Source organism: Xenopus laevis, chromosome 7S (genome assembly GCF_017654675.1).
Source record: "Xenopus laevis strain J_2021 chromosome 7S, Xenopus_laevis_v10.1, whole genome shotgun sequence".
In the NCBI taxonomy this organism is placed as follows: Eukaryota; Metazoa; Chordata; class Amphibia; order Anura; family Pipidae; genus Xenopus; species Xenopus laevis.
In genome coordinates, this window is record NC_054384.1 from 29489096 (window position 1) to 29494858 (window position 5763).

Consider the following 5763-nt stretch of genomic DNA (forward strand, 5'->3'; position numbering starts at 1 on the left):
AAGTAAAAATGAGAGGATATCATTTGTTACAAAATTTGGGAAACAAAGTAAATCTATTGAAAGGATAATAAGACAATTTTGGCCACTCTTGCAACAAGATACAAAATATGGACATCTCTTTAAAATTCCTCCTCTATTTTGTTATACTAGGGGTTGCTCTTTAAGGGATATTTTGTGCCCCTCAGACAGTGAAATAAACAAAGTGGATAAAATGTTCCTGGGCCAGCCTAAGAAAGGCACATTTGCATGTTTGAACTGTATCTGCTGCTCATCAATAATAAAAGGGAATACAGTCTGTCATCCTACCAAAGGGAAACAATTTAAATTGAAAGATTATGCCACCTGTGAAACAAAATTTGTAATATACATGTTAAAATGCCCATGTGGTTTGGCATATATTGGACAGACAATTAGAGCAGCCAAAGAACGGGTAAAGGAACATAGAAACAATATCAGGAACTTTAAAGCTGGAACCGCCACCGACACCACCGTTTCCAGACACTTTAACACTGAGAGACACAATTTAAGCCAATTAAAGTGGATGATATTGGAGAAAATTAAAATGCCCAAAAGGGGTGGGGACATTCGACAGATTCTTTCACAAAGGGAAGCTTATTGGATTAAAAAGATGGATACAATGCTCCCGAAGGGAATGAATGATCATTGGAGCCTTATTCCCTTCTTATAATTATAATTACAAATTATGCCTGTTGTTTCTTTACAGATATTGAAGATTTATCACTCTAGAATAATAGGTTGCTACGTAATGTGCCCTATAGAAACCAGCTAATGGTAAGAGTTCATCATAAATATGTTTTACGCTGTACCAAGGCTTTTTTTAAGGCTTTCAGCAGTTCCGGTTAGTGATTTACATAGAGATACAATGTTGGTTTTAACATTTTAGCTACTTTTTATAACGTTTGATACTTTTGTAACCTTTTGTAATCTTTTAAATTGTTTCTTAGCTAGTGAGTTTTATAAGAAGCTTTTTTCTACACTATGACTATTGGACTATACACATCTATTAATCACTTGGAACTTTGCACTAAGAGAACTTTTTAAAGGAATTTGGTGAACTCCACTACAATGACCATGGATTTAAAGGGTTAATTAACTTAATTGGTGGGCGGTGCTATTGTGTGGTATTATAAAATTGTGGTTTTAACACGGTTTGTTACACTTGATAAAGGGCCTTGGTGCCCAAAACATGTTGTGTGGAAATTTAATAAATCTTAAATGCAGTTATTCTGCCTACAGCGTGTGATTCCCATACTTCGACAAAACTGTGACTTATAAGAGGAGGCCAGGGACGGAGCTTCCAGGGAAACACAACGTCTAGCTATACCAAAAGTGCGGCTAATGAGTGTAAATCCATTATAGAGACCAACCCCTTGGATGTTGCTCCCAGAGGCCTCCAAGCAAAGTCTTATTTTTGAATGCCAGGCTAGGAGAGAAGTTTTGGTAACATAAAACCATGTGTACTGCCAAATAGAGTCTCCTGTAGGCTGCCAGTCCACGTACCAAATATCCAATCACAGCCTCTATTTGCCACCCCAGGGACATTTTTCATACTTGTGTTGCTCCCCAATGCTTTTTATATTTGAATGTGGCTCACAGTAAAGAAAAGGTTGGGGTTACCTACGTACAGTAACAGAATGGGGAGTATCTGACATGGGGAGGGGCATATTGGAAATCATCTACTGTATTTGCTGTTTATAAGCATAATTCAATCTCTAGGCAGTTCTTCCTTCATTTTTAATTCTACAGTGGCTTGATGGGGCTCCTGGGATTTGATGTGGCCCACACGTTAGAGATGAATAAATTGGATACAAAAGTCTCTCCCATGCTATTTGTAAGCCCCTGGAAAAACAAGAAACATTATGGAGTGGGGCCACAGTAAAAGGCTTGCCCTGTTAGCTGGCACATTATCCACAGGGTAAATAGCGCCCCCACTGCTCTGCCATTTAAAGGAAAACTATACCCCCAAAATGAACACTTAAGCAACAGATAGTTCATATCATATTAAGTGGCATATTAAAGAATCTTACCAAACTGGAATATATATTTAAGTAAATCTTGCCCTTTTACATCTCTTGCCTTGAACCACCATTTCGTGATGGTCTGTGTGCTGCCTCAGAGATCACCTGACCAGAAATACTACAACTCTTACTGTAACAGGAAGAAGTGTGGAAGCAAAAGACACAACTCTGTCTGTTAATTGGCTCATGTGACCTAACATGTATGGTTTGTTGGTATGTTTGTGAGTACAGTGAATCCTACGATCCTAGGGGGCGGCCCTTATTTTTTAAAATGACAATTTTCTATTTATGATTACCCAATGGCACATACTACTAGAAAAGTATATTATTATGAAAATGGTTTATTTACATGAAGCAGGATTTTACATATGAGCTGTTTTATGCAATATCTTTTTATAGAGGCCTACACTGTTTGGGGGGTATAGTTTTCCTTTAATGACGACCAGTAATCTGTGTGTACTGCCTCTTTACCCAGCTGGTCTATCGAGTCAGCATTTAGTCACTTTCTGCCTGGTCATCCTGCACTGAGACTCTACCAGTGGAACACACTTTTTGTATGAAATGTTCTATGATGCCACATTGGTTCAGTTATACCGTGTTTAACAGTATGGCAGTGTCTACCTATATGAACTTAAATCTACAGAGAAGGAATGTTCTGGGCATACAAAATCTATACCCCCTTATAGTACTTTGCAGCAATATGGCAGCTCCTACTTCCTTGTAGGACTCTAATATAAACATGCAGGTGTGTGTGTCTTCTAGATAGGTCAAATTCCTCCCCCACATATGGTGTCATTCCAATATAAACACTATCACCCATGCAAAACCCACAATACTCACTACCATATTATATTCTGCTGAACCACCAAAAATTTCCTATGGACAAGGGCTGTGACATAGATCAGATAATGCCCAAGAGCCAACAAACATTTATAAATTCCATACCTTCCCTTAAAGGGGTGGTTCACCTTCCAAACTCTTTTTTCTCAATTCAGTTGTTCCCCAGAAATAAAGACTTTTTTCGATTACTTCCCATTATTTATTTTTTACTGAATGTTCGTGTCTCTGGTGTTTGAGTCTGGCAGCTCAGTAATTCAGGTGCAGATTCTAAACTGTTACAATTTTGCAACATTTAGTTGATACATTTCTCTGGAGTATTAGCAACTATTGTATCAATTCTAACAGCTGCCTGTAATGAAACTCTGGGATTCTGCTCAGCAGGAACAAAAATAAGAAATGTATTGACTAAATGTATCCATTTAGAACAGTTTACAGGGTCGGCGACCCCCCCTCCCTGAGCTGCTTCAGAAGGTGAAAAATTACAATTTGCACTTCAATATTAGAAAAACGGTCACACATAGAAGATTGAAAGTCATAGGAAAAAGTAATTATTTCTGGTGATCTATCTGAAAACAAATAGTCGTTTGAAGGTGAACCACCCCTTTAACTCCAGCCATATCCCCTACTTACCTAGTGTCACTATCCTCAATTGCCTCTCTCTGCATCTTTACTGGCAAGGGACTGTGGCTATGGGAGAGCAGGTTTAGTAAGTAGAGACGGGCCTATAGTAGCGGTGGGGATAATAGTCTCTGGGAAGGGACTGCGGCTGTGGGATAGCAGGTATAGTAGTGAGAGATGGTGCCTATAGTAACAGTGGATAATAGTCTTTGGGAAGGGAGTGTGACTGTGGGATAGCAGGTATAGTAGGGAGAGATGGTGCCTATAGTAACAGTGGGATAATAGTCTCTGGGAAGGGTCTGTGGCTAGGGGATATTGGGTGCATTAGGGAGAGATGGCACCTATAGAAGCAGTGAGGATAATAGTCTCTGGGAAGGACCTGTGGCTGTGGGATGTCGCGTAGCAGTGGTTGGGATACTAGTCTCTGGCAAGGGATTGAGGCTGTGAGATAGTAGTGGTGGGAATAAGAATCTCTGGGAAGGGACTACTGCTGTGGGATGGTGGGTATAGTACGGAGCGATGGGTCCGATAGCAGCAGTGAGCCTAATAGTCTTTGGCAAGGGACTGTGGCTGTGGGATAGCTGATACAGTAGGGAAAGATGGAGCCTATAGCTGCAGTAGGGATACTAGTCTCTGGTAATGTGACTGTGGGATAGTAGTTGTGGGGATACTGGTCTCTTGGAAGGGACTACGACTGTGCAATAGAGGGTACTGCATGGAGAGATGGCATAGATAGTAGCAGGGGGCCTAATAGTCTCTGGGAAGGGTATGCAGCTGTGGGATAGTGGGTACAGTAGGGAGGGATGGCGACTATAGTAGAGGTGGGGATACTAGACTCTGGCAATGTTTTGCTGCTGTGGAATAGTAGTGGTGGGGATAATAGCCTCTGAGAAGGGCCTATAATAGTAGGGAGAGATGGTGCTGATAGCAGCAGTGAGCCTAATAGTCTGTGGGAAGGGTCTGTGGCAGTGGATAGCAAATACAGTAGGGATGATTTGTGGCATTAACCTATAATCTCATTTTATTGGTTTAAATAAAATGCATCATTAGTGACCAGTCCCTGACATTGCAGGATCTCTTCCGAGCAAGGGAAAATGAGTGTTTGACACTAGTGGGGTCATTTAAGTGCAGTGAGTCAATTCTGAGTGCAATCATCATCATTTTTTTCCACAATGCAGTTTTTCCCTGAATTCCTGTGTTCATTGTGGCAGCACGGAGGTGATGAGCCTGACACAATTACAACCTAGTCCTCAAAATTAACACCACTGCAGGTGCATTTCAACGCAAATTCTACACAAGAGCACTGCAGTTTGCTTTAAATGATATTGCTTTTGATTTGCTAGTAATGTGTTTGCCTGACGCAGGGCAGGAATTTAACCCTGGAGGTACCTCCTGGTCTGGAAGTGACAATAGCTCTAGGGGCCGCTTCGATTCAGAACAGGAGGCAGGAAGGACTGAGCAGTATCAATCATTAACTACATTGAAGAGCAAAGAGTGCATTTTGATGCAAGTACCTTCAGGGCACACTGGGTGATTCGGGGAGATTTAGTCGCCTGGCGACTAATCGCCGCGACCAATCTCCCCGAATGCCTTCCCTCACTCTGCACCTGGCTAAAATGAAAGATCGCCAGCGCTAATCACACGCGGCGATTCGTTTTCCGAAGTTGCCTCACGAGGCAACTTCGGGCGACTTCGTAAAATGAATCGACGCGTGTGATTAGCCCCGGCGATTTTTCGTTTTAGCCAGGCGCAGAGTGAGGGAAGGCGTTCGGGGAGATTGGTCGCCACAAAGTCGCGACGATTAGTTGCCAGGCGACTAAATCTCCCCGAATCGCCGAGTGTGCACTTACCCTCAAGGAATCAGGTTTAACATGGCGGCAAAGAAAATTACGTGAGTGGGTATTCGCATGAGTTCGATTACATTAAATCCTATTGTTTTGAAAAATATTATTTTAATGATTTACTCAGTTGCTAAATTGCCTCAGTGCTGTAACCCAAAGCAACCAATCACCAGATGACTGGAAGTTATACAATGGTAGGAAACATCTGGTTGGCTAATAAATATAGCATGTAATGTATTGTCAGTCACTTTTCTTAGGTATCTGAGAAATGTCATGGATTAGGGCTTATCACAGTCATTGGGTAATACTGCAAATATGATACTAGGCTCATAACCATGACATGCAGCAATTCCAACTAGACTACAATGGAAATAAATGAGCATACGTCATTGCTACAAACAAGGACAGAATCAGACCAGATACTG